The sequence below is a fragment of the Crocuta crocuta genome, unplaced genomic scaffold (genome assembly GCF_008692635.1).
Source record: "Crocuta crocuta isolate KB4526 unplaced genomic scaffold, BGI_CrCroc_1.0 scaffold258, whole genome shotgun sequence".
NCBI lineage: Eukaryota > Metazoa > Chordata > Mammalia > Carnivora > Hyaenidae > Crocuta > Crocuta crocuta.
The window spans coordinates 3,664,095-3,680,220 of NW_027532842.1; the positions used below are offsets into that span (position 1 = coordinate 3,664,095).

The 16,126-nt window shown below is 45.1% G+C and overlaps 1 long non-coding RNA gene across 1 annotated transcript; it reads right to left on the reverse strand.

Moving 5' to 3' along the window:
- Positions 1–8,445: 8,445 nt before the first annotated feature.
- LOC144216145 (uncharacterized) lies at positions 8,446–12,304 on the reverse strand. The gene is made up of 3 exons (XR_013330578.1): positions 12,168–12,304; positions 11,706–11,786; positions 8,446–8,516 (listed from the first exon to the last, which is right to left on the reverse strand). It is a non-coding gene; the product is annotated as an uncharacterized LOC144216145 (long non-coding RNA).
- Positions 12,305–16,126: the final 3,822 nt, after the last annotated feature.

A 16,126-nucleotide genomic window follows, 5' to 3' on the forward strand; every position in this document is an offset into this window, starting at 1 on the left:
GGCGCCTGGGTGGCTTAGTCGGTTAAGCGTCCAACTTTCACTTAGGTCATGATCTCGCGGTCCGTGGGTTCGAGCCCCGCATCGGCCTCTGTGCTGACTGCCAGCTCAGAGCCTGGAGCCTGTTTCAGTCTGTGACTCCCTCTCTCTCTGACCCTCCCCTGCTCACGCTGTCTCTCTCTCTCTCCTAAAAATAAATAAAAATATTTAAAAAAAAAAGAAAATAAAAAGTATTTCCTAGCTCTGTCCACAGACAGGCATCGAAACTATTGACACACAGCAGCAATGAGCACATTTGGGTCCAAACTCTAGTTTCTTAGTTTTCAGTTGAAAGCTGGAAAAGTGCCTGTATAATATAGTTTAGTACAATTAAGTCTAATACTGACCCTCACTAAAGGATTCAGGGGCACCTGGGTGGGCTCAGTCCGTAAAGCATCTGACTTCGGCTCAGGTCATAATCTCATGGTTGGTGGGTTTGAGCCTTGCATTGGGCTCTGTGCTGATGGTTCAGAGCCTGGAGCCTGCTTTGGATTCTGTGTCTCCCTCTCTGTCTCTGCCCCTCCCCCAATCATGCTCTGTCTGTCTCTCTCTCTCTCTCAAAAAATAGATAAACATTAAAAAAAAAAAAAAGATTCAGGGCTTGTGGAGAAATGGCTGATGCCAGATCTAGGCAGAAGAAGGGTATAAGGGTGACCTTGATGTATCATGTGCCAAAAAGTAAGAGAGCTGCCAAAGATGAATCGAATTTTACCCAAAACATACAGACCTGAAGGGGTCTCCTAATAGCCAAATTTGGCACAATTTGAGCATCAGGAGAAAACAAAAGACTAAGATTGATTATAAATAAGTAAATATTTTATTAGTGGTTGAATAAATAAAAGTCCCTGGCTCCATAGTTTTACAGACAAAGAGAGACGCAACAATTATGTAACAGATTATGGCAGTTACACTAATTTCTTTCTCTGAATATTTGTAATCATAGGGAAAGAATTAAACAATTATCCTGCCTTTTCAGGAAAAAGTACATTGCATTCCTCGTTGACAAGACGCAGTTCCTTAGAGAAGAATGTCCATTAATACATATAGAAAGGATAATTGAATTAGAAAATTACCATTTTGTGAAACCCAATTGAAATAATTGACTTGGGCACAAAATGAATTCTACAACCTACCATCCACCAGTCAAATCCAGCCCACCTTCTGTCTGAGTTTGTATAGCCGGTGAGTTTGAGAATGTTTTTAAAAAGTTTAGGTAGTGGGGAAAATCCAGAGGAGAACAGTATTTCTTGACACATGAAATTCATATGTATTGAAATTTCAGTGTCTGTAAGATTTTATTGGACCACAGCCATGCTCATTCATCAACATATTGCCTATGATTGTGCTACAATGGCAGATTCGAGATAATTGACATAGAGACACAGCCTAAATTATTTAGGGTCTGGAAATAACTTTGCTGGCTCGTGCCATGAGCATTTGTAGAAAGGGAATTGAGGAAGAGGATGGGTGCGTGGTGCCAACATATTGTTCTATAAATCATTCATTAATTGCAAAAGGAAAATGCATTTTATGATGAGAAGGTCTGTGGTCACCACTTTACCAAGTTGTGAACACTTAGCATCACTAATAGAGGAATAACCTGACAGTTCGTACCTACTGGTGTGGGGCAATATCAAGTCCATTGCATCACCTTGGAAGTACTCTTGCTAAATGTGTTTAACCTGGCAATTTTTAAATAGCTTTATCGAGGTAGACTTGACAGACAATAAACCACACATATTTAAAGTGCACAGTTTGATATGTTTTGACACTTTATACTAACGGGTGAAACTACCACTACCGTCAAGATAATGAACATAATATCTATACCAACAGAAATTTCATCAGCCCTTTTATTTAGTTTTAAACATTTATTTATTTTGAGAGACAGTGAGCACTTATGCATGTATGCGCACCTGAGCAGCAAAGGGGCAGAGAGAGAGAGAGAGAGAGAGAGAGGGAGAAAGAGAATCCCAAGCAGGTTCTTTGCTGTCAGCGCAGAGCCCGATGTAGGGCTCTGTCTCATGAACCATGAGATCATGACCTGAGCCAAGATCAAGAGTCAGATGCTTAACTGACTAAGCCACCCAGGTGCCCCTGTCTTGTTCTTTTGAAATTACCTGCTCCCCAGTTTCCTCTCTCATTGTCTCATCGACCTGCTTTCTAGCACTACCGATTAGTTTACATTTTGTAAAACTTTAAATAAATGAAATCCTACAGTGTGTACACGTTTTTGTCTGGCTTCTCAAAGTCAGCATGGTTATTTTGAAATTGGTCCATATTGTTTCATGCATCGATAATTTATTCCCTTTAATTCCTTTTAAAAGTACGGGTATATTACAATTCATTTTTCCATTCACATGCTGATGGGCATTTGGGGTGCTTCCAAGTTGGGGCTGTGACAAATAGAGCTAGTGTGGACATTCATATCTAAGTCTTTGTATGGTCATGTGCTTTTATTTCTCTTGGGTAAAGGTCTGAAAGTGAAACTATAGAATCAGATGATAGGTTTACGTTTAAATTTTTGAGAAACTTCCCAACTTTTTTCCAAATGAGAGTTCCAGTTGCTCTGTATCCTTGCCACACTTGGCATGACCAGTGTTTTTAATTTCAGCCATTCTCACAGATGCATAGTGGTATTTGTGGTTTTAATTTGCTTTTCCCATAATGACTAACGATATCAAGTTTTCATGCTTTTTGCCGTCTGTATGTCTTTTGCCCATTAAGTTGTTTTCTTATTCTTGAATTTTGAGAGGTTTTGAAAACAGTACATTCTACTTGCAACAATATGGATGGAACTTGAGGGCATTATGCAAAGTGAAATAATCCAGACAGAGAAAAACAAATACTGCATGATCTCACTTGCATCTGAAACAAAGAACCCAAACTCATAGGAAAAGATCTGGTTTGTGGTTACCAGAGGTGGAGGTGGAAGTTGGGGTGGGAAACTGGATGTGGAGGAAAGTGGTCAAAAGGTTCAAATTCCTCAGGCCGCCTGGGTGGCTCAGTTGGTTGAGTGTCCGACTTCGGCTCAGGTCATGATCTCACGGTTCTTGAGTTTGAGCCCCGAGTCGGGTTCTAGGCCGACAGCTCAGAGCCTGGAGCCTGCTTTCAATTCTGTATCTCCCTCTCTCTCTGACCCTCCCCTGCTCATGCTGTCTCTCTCTCTCTCAAAAAAAAAAAAAGAAAAACAACAACCATGGAAAAAAATGTCATTTTGGCTAGTCTGCTCTCTTTGGCTATTATTCTTTACATGTCCGTATAAATTTTAGAATCAACTTGTCAATTGCACTGAATCTATCAGTCAGTTTGGAAAGAATTTGTATCTCACGAATATTACGTCTTCCAGCTCATGAACATGGTATATCACTCCATTTACTTAATTCTTCTTTAATTCCTCCTGGCCATGTTTTGTAGTCTTCACTGTGTGGGTTGTGGTTGGTGGGGTTCAAAGATACCCCCCAAGATTCCTGCATCCTGGGATGTGCACCCTGTGTAATCTGCTCCCCTTAAGTGTGGGTGGGACCCATGAGTATAGCGATATGATGGGATTTCATGCTTGTAATGAGGTTACCAATCAGTTTGTTGATTTTGAGTTAATAAAAAAGGATAGAATCTTACATGGGCCTGACTTTATGAGGGCAGTTCTTGAAAGGGAATGAAACACTGGAGAGACTCCTGTTGACCCCAAGAATAAAAGCTTCCATGAGTTCTGCAGGTGCAAGTGAACTGAATTCTGCCTGCAAGGTGTTTTGAGTTTTTAACAGGTCCCCAAGCATCCCATGAGACCATAGCTCCAGGTGACACCTTGCTTGCAGCCTGGATGATGCAAACAGAGGATTCAAGATAAGCTATGCCCAGACTCCTGACTCACAAAAACTGTGAGTGTATTTCTAGGCTGCTAAGGCTCTGATTGTTTGCAGCTAGCACTAGCAAAACTAATACATGGGCCTTGAACATCTTTTTTCAGATTTACTCTATTTTATATCTTTCTAACAACTAAAATGTCAATGAACTTCTTTTTTTATTTCTTCTCCTTCTTCTTCTTCTTCTCCTCCTTCTTCTTCTCCTTCTTCTCCTCCTCCTCCTTCTTCTTCTTCTTCTTCTTCTTCTTTTCTTCTTCTTCTTCTTCTTCTTCTTCTTCTTCTTCTTCTTCTTCTTCTTCTTCTTCTTCTTCTTCTTCTTTCTTCTTCTTCTTCTTCTTCTTCTTCCAAATGTTTACTTACTTATTTTGAGAGAGAAAGAGAGAGGGAGTGTGAGTAGAGAGGAGGGGCAGAGGGGTGAGAGAGAGAGAAAATCTCAGGCAGACTCCATGCTCAGCAAGGAGCCCAACTCTGGGCTTGATCTGATGATCCTGAGATCATGGTCAAGAGTCTGACGATGAACTCACTGAACTACCCAGGTGCCCTTGAACTTGGTTTCTTAATTTCATTTTCAGGTTGTTCTTAGCTAAAATGAGGAAATATGGTGGATTTTTGCATATTGATCTTGGATTCTTCAGCCCTGCTAAGTTTATTCATTCTAATAGTTTTTCATAGATTTCTTAGAATTTCCTGTATATAGGATTAATAGAAAAAAATTCCTATGTAAGATCTACATATAGAATAATGTGAAAAATAGAAATGTTATCTTGTCTTTAATCAGCGTGCCTTTCTCTTGCCTTACTTCCCTTCAGTTCAGTGTTGAAAAGAAGTGGTAAGAGAGGATGTCTTTGCCTCGTTCCTGATTTTGGGGAAGATATCTGGCTTTTCACTCAATTATGATAGTGGTTTAGGGATTATGGTAGATGCCTATTAGCAAGTTGAGGAAGTTCCCTTCTGTTCAGGTTTTTTGTTGTTGTTGTTTTGTTTTGTTTTTTGTTTTTTTAATGAGAACTAGATGTTGGATTTGGTATAATTTTTTTTGCAAATTGGGATGATCATGTGGTTTTTGTCCTTTATTTTACCGATATAGTGAACTACACTCATTGATTTTCTCATGTTAAACCAACTTTGCATCCCTGGGATACATCTCACTAGCTAGCCCATGATGTATTATCTATTTGATATATTGTGGGATTCTATGTGTTAATACTTTGTTTAAAATTCTGCATGCTGGTTTGCAGCTTTTTTTTCTTATAATTTTATGGTTTTAGTATCAGATAATGCTGAACTCGTAGAATGAGATAGGAAATGTTCTCTCTTGCTCAGTTTTCTGGGAGAGTTTGTATAAATGCGTGTTACTCTTTCCTTAAATATTTGATAGAAATGACCAAATTTACCACCAGAATTGACCACCTTTGGACATCTCATTTTCCTTGCGGGAATATTTTAAGTTACCAATTCAGTTTCTTCACCTTTTAACAGGTCTTTTAGGATTTTCTATTTGTTCTTGAGTCCATCTTGGTAATCTGTGTCTCCCTAGGAATTTTTCCATTTTATCATATGTTGGTGTCATATTTTGGTTTATAATAACAAAGCTATATTTGGTCATCGTCCTGGCACAGAACTCTTAAAACCCTTGAGATTTTCTAAGCAATGAAAGTGATAAAGGGGTCTTTTGTTATGTTAGTAAGGTGATGTGTGGAAAGCCCCTGGAGAACCCAAAGATGGGAAATGGCTGCCAGGGAACCAACCTGTTATTCAAGGACTGGAAATTTCTGTCCCCCTCCCACCACCTCAGGCAAGGGGAAAAGACTGGAGATGGGGTTCAACCAATGGCCAATGATTTAATCAACCGTGCTTCTGTGCTAGAAGCCTCCATAAACCCTAAAAGGATGAACATACGGAGAGTGGCAGGGGGAAGAAAACCACACACTAGAGTCGGCATAAAGTTATTCATAATTTCCCCTTATCATCTTTTAATTTATGTAGACTTTGTTCTTTTTTCTTGGTTAGTCTGACAAAAGTCTGTCAATCTTTTATTTTTTTCATTTTTTAAATTTGATATTTAAATTTTAATTTTTTTAAATATTTATTTATTTTTGAGAGAGAGTGAGACAGAGCACTAGCAAGGGAAGGGCAGAGAGGGAGACACAGAATCCAAAGCAGTCTCTAGGCTCTGAGCTGTCAGCACAGAGCCCGACGCGGGGCTCGAACCCACAAACTGTGAGATCAGGACCTGACCCAAAGTTGGAAGCTTAACTGACTGAGCCACCCAGGCACCCCTCTTTTTGTTTTTTAATGTTTATTTTATTTTTGAGAGAGAGAGACAGAGCATGAGCATGGGAGGGGCAGAGGGAGAGGGAGACAACAGGCTCCAGGCTCTGAGTTGTCAGCACACAGCACGACGCGGGGCTCGAACCCATGAACTGTGAGATCATGAACTGAGTCGAAGTCAGATGCTTAACTGACTGAGCCACCCAGGCCCAAAAGCCTGTCAGTGTCAAAATGTTGTTGACGTTTTCAAAGAACCTGCTTCAGTTGCTTGATTTTCTCTATTGTGTTTCTGTTTTCTATTTCATTGAATTGTTCTCTGCTATTTATTATTTCTGTACAATTACTTTGGGCATGATTTATTTTTCTTTTACTAGTTTCTTTAGGCAGAAACTTAGATTGTTGGTTTTAGATATCTAATTTTTCTAATGTTATGTATTTAAAGCTATAATTTTGTCTCTAGGTATGGCTTTCTCTGCATTTCAAAATTTTATGTTGTGTTTTCACTATTATCCCAGTCACGATATTTTTAAATTTCTCTTGTGATTTCTGCTTTGACCCAGGGATAACTTAGAAGTGTATTGTTTAATTTCCAAATTTTTGGTCATTTCCCAGTTTTTTTTCTGTTTCTGACATCTGACTAATTATGTGGTGGCTAGAAAACGTATGTTCTATTATTTAGTTTTTTTTATATTTATTGAGACTTAAGAGTCTAGCATATGGTCTATTCTGGAGAACAAATGTGTGTTTGAATGTGTAATTTTGCTGTTTGGGGGAAGGATGTTGTTCAAGTCTTTATATCCCTATTGATTTTCTGTCTTGTTCTATCAATTTCTGAGAAAGGAATAATGAATTCTCTGACTCTAATTACTGCATTGTCTATATTTCCTTTCAGTCCTGTCAGTTTTTACTTTATGTATTTTGCGGCTCTGTTATCAGTTGCTATTTCATTATTATATTTCTCTGATGGATTTTTCATCATATTTGTAAAAATTTTGGCCATTATTTTTTCCAAATCATTTCTCTGTACTTTCTCTTACTCTTCTGTTTTTCTTAGATTCCCACTGCTAGTATGTTGCATACTTGATGTGTCACTGTCTCTGTCCTCTGTTCATTTATCCTGAGTCCCTTGTTTCTTTCTGTTCTTCAGATTGGATCATTTTTTTTTCAGACTGGATCATTTCTATTGATCTCTAATGTCACTGATTCTTCTGCCATCTCTAATCTTCTGCTGAGCCTATCTCGTGAATATTACATTTCAGTTATTGTATTTTTTAACTCTAAACTTTCCATTTGAATTTTTTTAATAGTTTCTACTTCTCTATTGAGATTTTGTGAAGTTGGTGTATTGTTGTGTTCCAGCTATCATAACAGAATACCACAGACTAAGTGGCTTAAACAACAGAAATTTATTTCCTCAGTTTGAAGTTTAGATATTCCAGATCGAGGTCCTGCAAGATTGATTTCTGCTGAGGATTCTCTTCCTGGCTTGCAAACAGCTGCTTTCTTGCTGTGTCCTCACATTGGTGGAGAGAAAGAACGAGTATATCTTTCTCTTCTCATAAGGGCACCAGCCTGCCCCTATGATCTCATTTAGCCTTTATCACTTCCTCGCCATCACTATCTCTAAGTACAGCCACATTGGGGGTGAGGGCTGCAATAAATGAATTTTGGGGGGACATGAACATTCAATACATAACAGTCATTGATAGAATATTTTCTGTTAATTATTTGACATAGTTTCCTTTACTTCTTTGAACACAGTCTTACTAGCCACTTTGAAATTTTTGTTTACTAAATTCAACATCTGATTCCACTCAGAGTCCGTTTCTATTGACTGTATTTTTTCCCTTGAGTACAGCCTGTAATTTCCTGTTTTTTGTTTTGTTTTGGTTTGGCTTGGGGTTTTTGCGTGTAATTTTCTTTTATTGAAAGCCAAATTTTTTAGATAATATAAGGACTGTTGATGTTATTTTAGTAATTGCCCCCCATTTGTGTGCTTCTGGTAATAAACCTCTTGGCTTATAGTCATAATGTGTGCCTCAGGACAGAGACCTCCTGGTACCATGATCGGTTCTCGAGAACACCCATTTAGTGCTCTTGTGTCAGAGAGATCTTCACTATACTCTCCCCTGGCCTTCTAACAACTACCCTCCTTGTTATAGTTGCCCAGTATTTGAAGTGTGGGGGTACAGGGGCGGGGGAGAGGGACAGTTCAGGGGCTAATCGGTTCTCCTTGGTTGTTATCTGTTCACCACTCAGCCCATTGGCTGCATTATCGCCACATGTTTACTATGGTATTTCTCCATCACAGGGGCTGTAAGGCAGGCAGCAAGCACCGAGGTCCTATGGAGGAGAAAGCAGCACAAATTAGCTTCTTCGCCAGTAGCGGACCATGCGTGCCTCTCACCAGGCCGCTCCATACCAGGTGGACATCCCCCCTCTCTTCCCTCAGAGTTTGTCACTGTCTTTAGTTCTTCAAATTTATACATTTTCCTTGTAGGTCTTTGGCCTCTCCAGGGTTACGCCCGGTGAAGGGGTTAGCAGCCTGCACTAGTTCAGCATCTCGGCAGGACCCCTACTTCATGGTTTATGCCCTTGTGGACTGCTGGCTTTATGAAGGTTAGCCTTGTTCCTCACTGCCGGGGCCTAGAATGGTGCCTAGATATTCAATAAAAATGTCCCGAAGGAATTGCCTACTTCCTTCTTGAAAGTCTCTGTTGTTTATTGATTTTTTTACTCCTTCTCAGGATCCTTCCCAGACACTTCCCTCTCGAAATGGCCTGAAATATTATATCTAGGTCTCTGTCCTCAAACTACATCGTTACCCTTTCCCTGGGAGTCTCATCCATATAAATAACTTAAACTGCATGATGACAACTCTTGATTCTGGAATTTGTGCAGCCTAAATTTCTTTCTTGAATCTAAAGCTGTAATCCAACAGTGATGGGCCTGGCTAGGTGTCCCACGACGATCCAAATTCAGTGTGATGAGCACCAAAAGGACGGATATTTCCCTGCACCTGGTATCCGTCGGGACGTTCTGATCTGGAGGGACCTCCATGGACTCTTCCCTCCCGTCACTACTTCCATGTCCCATCATTCGTGAGCTCATAAAATCCTACAGACTCAGTCTCCCTTATGTGTTTTATACTTACCTTCTTCTCCCCAACCCCATGACTATGGCCTTGACTCACACCTTGATCACTTTTCACCTAAATCACTGCATGGGACGATGGTCATCTTGCCTTTAGTTATAGCTGCCTCTAGTCTATCCTCCACATGGGCCCCAGAGGGAACTGTTACAGAAGTAAGGCATATTATGCCATCAATGAATTATGCCATTATGTGATTAAATCCTGTGTCACTTGGCTCCCTTTCAGGTAACTTTCAGATAACTTTGAATCCTTCAGTAGGTATCTCAGGTACCTCTATGATCCAAATTGTTTTTTAAATTGTTTTAATGTTTATTTATTTTTGAGAGAGAGAGAGAGAGAGAGAGACAGAGCATGAGTGGGGGAGGGGCAGAGAGCGGGGGAGACACAGAATCCCAAGCAGGCTCCAGGCTCTGAGCTGTCAGCCCAGAGCCCGATGCGGGGCTCGAACCCACGACCTGTGAGATCATGACCTGAGCCAAAGTTGGATGCTTAACTAACTGAGCCACCCAAGCACCCCCTCTATGATCTATATTGCATTAGGGTTGGGAGCATGCCATCACACTGTATTCACAGTGTCCAGTAAAGCACCAGGCACACAGTTTCCAAATTCATTTCTTAGCATGCCCCCCCACTCCACTTTTAACTACCCTAAAAATTACTACCTAGTCACATATAACTGCACACATCATCTTGAGACAGCTGAGATTAGGTAGGTCTGGCGCACAGAAGTGCTATCTCTCCCCACCCACCCCAACTATCTATGGCTACTGATTTAAATGAGGGCAGAGGAGCTTCTTGCGGAAAATGCTCAAAATACATCTGAAACTGGGCTCCATGCAATTCGCAATTCAGGAGTGTTTAGCCATGAGGCTGAGACCAGGGCATGGAGAAGGTGCTGGTGGAAGGGAGTCACAATGTGAAGAAGGGCTCGGAGGCATTTGAGAAAATTCAAGAGTAGGCCCGTACAAGACAGATGGGGGTGGGGGGTGCAATGCCTTTAGGAACGGCCTGAGGCTGGCATGTGGACCCAGCACTGATATGGAGGAAAAGACCTCGAGGGCTGACCTGTGGAACACCTCCCTGGGCCTCAGGTGCTTCCTGGCCAAGCAATGGGGAGCCAGTCTCTCTCTCTCTCTTTTTTTTTTTTTTAGTGTTTTTAAAATGCTTTTTATTTTATTTTTTTTTACAAATAGTTTATTGTCAAGTTGGTTTCCATATAACACCCAGTGCTCATCCCCACAAGTGCCCTCCTCCATGCCCATCACCCCCCTCCTCCCCCCCCCCCCCATCAGCCCTCAGTTTGTTCTCAGCATTCAAGAGTCTTCAAACTGGAACATTGGCTCTTCTTGGATTTAAGAGCCTGCTGGCCTTCCAACCGAAACTTACACCAGTGACTCTCCTGGTTCTCAGGCCGTCAGACTTGAGCTGGAATGACGCCATTGGCTCTCTGAGCTTCCAGCTTCTGACTACCCCTGCAGATGTTGGCACTTGTCAGGCTCTGAGATCATCTGAGCCAATTCCTTATAATCTTTCTCTCTCTCTCCCTCTCTCTCTCTCTCTCTCTCTCGCTAGATAGGTAGATCAGTGAATATGCATATATCTCTATCTGCATATAATATACATATATATTCTGGGAGAAGATGTAATATAATAAATATAACACAGTTAATATAATAAAATTAATAGAATATGATTAATATTCCAGGAAAGATTTTTCTCCCTGGTGAAGGGAGAGCCCTGTGAGGGGAAACACCCTGTTGTCTTTGATTCTGTTATGGGAAGACAGATGTCTAGAGCCGTGAGAGCCATTGTTCGATGCTAAGAATGTAAGATGAGGAGAGAGGGGGGCTGCAGTCAGCATGAAAGACAGAAAAGCCTGAGCCCTTGGGGACCTCCTTGAGGCACCAGTCCCATCATGGGACCACCTGACCCCCATATCCTGCTCTATGTGATAAGATTCCCCCTTGATGTTTAATTCTTGCCACCTAAAGTTGTGGTCCACAGCTCACCTTGATTATATTGTCAATTACATCCTGCATTTCTGCTTTTTTTTTATTTGAGAGAGAGAGCGAATGTGAGCGGGGAAGAGGGGCAGAGGGAGAGAGACATTCTCAAGCAGGCTCCACACCCAGTGCGGGGCCTGCCAACGGGCTTGATTCCGCGACCCTGAGATCACCACCCAAGCCGAAATCAAGAGTCGGATACTCCACTGACTAAGCCACCCAGGCTGACCCCTAAATGCCAAGCTTTATTTTTACTTTTTTATTTTGTTATATTTTTTTTCGTAGGCTGCATGCCCAGTGTTGAGGCCAATGCTGGGCTCGTACTCACGACCCTGAGATGCAGACCTGAGCTGACATCCAGAGTCCAACACTTACCTGACCGAGCCACCCCGGTGCCCTCTACCTTCTGCATTTCTCCTGAGCTAGGCTCCACCCCAGATCTCAATCAGTGCCTTCCTTTAAAAAAAAAAAGTTTTAGTTTTTTATTTGTTTATCGGTGTCTTGATTTTAACAAGATCCCTGGTGATTTGCATGCATACCGGCGTCTGAAAAACCCCGGCTCGAGTGACTTTTAGCTGGGTGTTCTTTTTCTCACATCTGAGCACTGACAGAATTGCTGTGACCTCATTGGAATCTACTGACTGAGATTTGTGGCTACTTGGCTGAAGTGTTTCTCTGGCCATGGGGTGCCCTCTTCTCTCTTGCTTGCTCCTTTGACAGTCTGGTCTGTCTCTCCTCCTCCCACTTATCTCCGTGTCTCCTTCAAGACTCAGCAAAGGCGTCACCTCCACCAGGAAGCCCGCCCGATTCCCTCCAGGTTGAATCGGGAGCACTTACTTCCTCTAGCGGTTCCAGGGTCATCTTCTCTGCGTCTCTACTCATCTGACTCTTCGGCTAGAACCCGAGTGCCTTGAGGGAAAAAAAAAAAAATTTAACTCTTTGTACCGGCCGCGCCTACCCGCCGTCGGGCACGTCCTAACGGCTGAAGAAGTNCTAGGGAATCAGGGCCCCCCGGCCCAGCAGCTGGCCCTCCCTCGGCCTCGCCTCGGCAGCACGCACGGCAGAAGCAGCTGCTCCCTTTCCCAGAGACAAACGTCGCGAGGCCAGCAGCTGGCGGCTGGGCCCGGGCGCCCCCCACACGGGNGTCCCCGCGTGCATTCCCCGGGCTTCCTGACTCGGAAGTGATGAACCCGGCGCCATGGCTCCCTGGCTCGGTGCCGTGCCATCCGTCCTCATGAGCCGAGGTTTGTAGTAAGAGCAGCCCGGCCGGCCCTGGCTGGCCGGGGACGAGCGGGCTCCCAGGGGCGCCAGCGGACCCAGGGTCCCGGGCGGAGGTAGGGAGGCGCAGTGGTCGGCTTCCCCGCAGGCCGCGGCGCCGCGTGTGTCCCCGTCCCCGGGGTCCCCAGCCGTCTGGGGCGAGCACGCCTGGTCGGGGGCTTGGGAAATCAGCCCCCCAGCCCAGCTGCACCCCTCCAGCTGGCGTGCAAATGCGCTACTGGCTCGGCCTGACTTCCAGCAGAGGGAAGTGCGGTGACTCCGGATGAGGAAGCATGAGTGTCTGACCTCAGAGCGGCCCACAGGCAGGCGACAGAGCCATGGTTAATTCGTTGACCTTCTAAACGCGAGCTGAGCAAGCCCTTGTGACCAGCAGCTAGGGTCCTGCAGGCGGGTTGTCGGGATTCAGGCCCGGAGGACATGCTCCTGCCGTCAAAGAGCCACCCACCCGGCGGGGGAGACAGACGGACAGACAGACACATCCAATCTAGTGGGATGAGGGCTGAAATAGGTGACCACCGGGCTTGAGGGGAACCAACAACCCAGACCAAGGGGTCGGAGCGTGTCCTGTGTCCTGCGTAAGGACCAGTGAGCTGTTCTCGGGAAGACAAGGCTGGAGAGGAGGAAGCTGACATCCACTCAGAGCCGCTTCCACGCCCAGCAGAGTGCTGGCGGCATCTGTCCCCTGGGCCTCCACAGATGGGGAGCCAAGGCTGTGAGAAGCTTCCTGATTGACCTGAGGCCGCATGGGAACCTCTGGAGCCTTATGCCGTGACCCGCTGCCCATCAGTTATGCCAGCGATGAAGGGAAGGGCATTCCAAACTGTGCTGACCACACCTTCTGGTGTATGCACCTGCTGGGTTTTTTTAATGTTTTATTTATTTCTGAGAGAGAGAGAGAGAGACAGCATGAGCAAGGGAGGGTCAGAGAGAGAGGGAGACACAGATTCCGAAACAGGATCCAGGCTCCGAGCTGTCAGTCAGCACAGAGCCCGACGCGGGGCTCGAACCTGCGAACTGCGAGATCATGACCTGAGCCGAGGTTGGACCCTTAACCGCCTGAGCCCCCAGGTGCCCTGGCACCTGCTGTTTTGACATCTAGAGCCCTGCTGACCAGAGAGGGACCACTGCTCCCAGTGCGGGCTAATTCTTAGAGAAAGCAAAAGACAGGCCCAGGAGCTCGATTTTCCTAAGCAAACCAGCAACAGAGCCCACACCTCATCACTTCTTTTAACAGCTCTCACTCTCAAGGCCCCTCGACACCTGCTCTAAACCCCCAGGGCCAGGGACCATACGAGTACGGGCAGCTGTGTGCCCCAGAGCCTGCTGAAATGTCTCCGACCAGCCGATCCTAAGCCTGCTTGCCCTGCCTCAACAGTTCCTTCCCACAGAAACCAAGAGAAGTCTCTTGCCCACATCTCGCATTTGTTCTTTCCATCCTGAGTGGCCCAGGGCTTCCCCGGGTAGCGCGACGGGCCCAGCTCTTGGGAACTGTGACTAACAGAATATCTTTTCAGCGGCAGCCATCCCCTGATCTGTTGGCCTCACAACGCCTGACTAACAATAAATCCTATGTTTAAAACACAGGCCGAAAGAAGCTAGTGCAACGAGACTGACAAGAGTGAGTCACGTATGTTCCGTGAGCTGTTTGAAGGGCTGGCGCTGGAGGACGTGGGGACCCGGGAGGGTGGGCGGAGGCCGGTGGCTATGCTGAGAACTAGCCTTGCACCCAGAGGTGCTGAGGATGCTGTTGACGTTGAGAGACAGATGGTGCTATATCACAGTCCCTTCCTTTCTCAGTAGGTCAGAGAATGGTCGGGGGTGGGGGGGGAGAGGGGAGAGAGACAGAGACAGAGACAGAGAGAGGACCCTGTGTAGTAATACCAGTGTAACAGGAAGGGAGGGCCTGGGGCCATATTGGTAGGAAGGGAGTGGAGGGGACAGACCTGAGAGCCATGGAGGAGATGTAATCGTCAAAGCTTGGTGATGTCAAAGGTTTGGTGACGAGGTGGGCGGAGAGGGAGGATGTGAGTGTGGGCAGGTAAATTCATTGGTGGTGGCTCCTAACCAGGGTCGGAACTGCTGAGTTGACCACCTTGAACATCCATTTGATGGGAGCCCTAGACCACTGAGCTTCTGGATTCAGAGCACAAGGGAGCGGATGAAAGCCAGATCCACAGCTTGCCCTTTTCAATACCAATGTCAAACTCATCTATCTTCCGTGATTAGTTATTGTTAAACATGTCTCACAAAAATCTAATGGTAAATGAAGGAGTTTTATGTATCTTTCAATACTGATGCCCAGAACTGCTAATAACCATGCGGCAAAGAACATGTGTTCTGGAAACGACCGTGTTCTAACGGAGGTCTCGGAGATGCTCTTTGCCCACATCACTTAAAACATTACCACCACCATGTCAAAGGACCTGGGAAAGCTTCTGTTCAGGAGCCAAACAGCTGCAACAAGGCAGAGAATTCCGATGTGTGATCCAAGGTCGATTGGGCAGCCATCCAGTATTCTGGAATCACAAACACTCAAAGGTCAGAACGGCCAGAAATGACTGACGAAGAAGAGAAAATATCCGCGTGCTGGTTGGGGGGAAGGAGCAGTGGGGGACGCTCACAGCTGTGTTCCTGTTCCGCGCCAGCTCCCGAGAGGCTGTAGGAATCTTCCAGCCCTGGCCCGGGGACCAGGTGTGATGTTGGGCCCTGGGACCGACCTCTGAGCCCTGCTACTTTGGAGGCAGCTTCACAGCAGACTGACAGATGGAACAGTGTGTGTGTGAATGTATGTTGAGGGGATAAAAAGGTACCAATGGGATTTTATCATAATAGCAAAAGGTGCAGAATGAGAAGAGCGCTCAGACATCCCGTGCTTGAGAGATCCCGGAGTAGGTGATGCGATCCTGATTCCCAAGGAACTTCAGGCTGGTGGAGGCGCCCGGCCCCATGGGAAGGACCTACAGGCATTTCTGGGGTGAAATTAACAGGAGCATGGAGGATCCATTCTGTAGCTGTCAAAGCCTGAGCAATTTGAACCGGGGGAGGGAGGGCAGATCTCCGCAGATGGTCCAGAGGGTGCTCTGGAAAGTGATGAACTTCAAAGTCGAGCACAGCGTCTTCTTTATTACTCTCGTGTCCTTCTCGGAGGGGCACCGGGCCACGTTCCACACCCCGGGTTAGGTCCCTTGCCTCCGATGCGATCAGGCCCCTGAAAGCCTGGAGAGTGACTATTACTGTGAGGTCACGCACCTGTAGAGAACAGGAGGGAACCCCACGGGACTGAGCACATTGCGGGCACCTGTCCTTGGTCCGCCAAAATGGATTTCTCTCGGTGTTTTCTGAGAGGGGAAGGAAGGCACACAAACTCTTTTTTAGTCTCCTAAGGAATCACTGAGTTCATTTAGTGCCTCAAAAACAGAAAAGGCAAACGCACTTGGATCAGTGCTGGCCACACAATGAGAGATGAAGCGTTAACATCCTTACCCCATAGAGCTCATGAAAATGGTAAGAAAAATGAC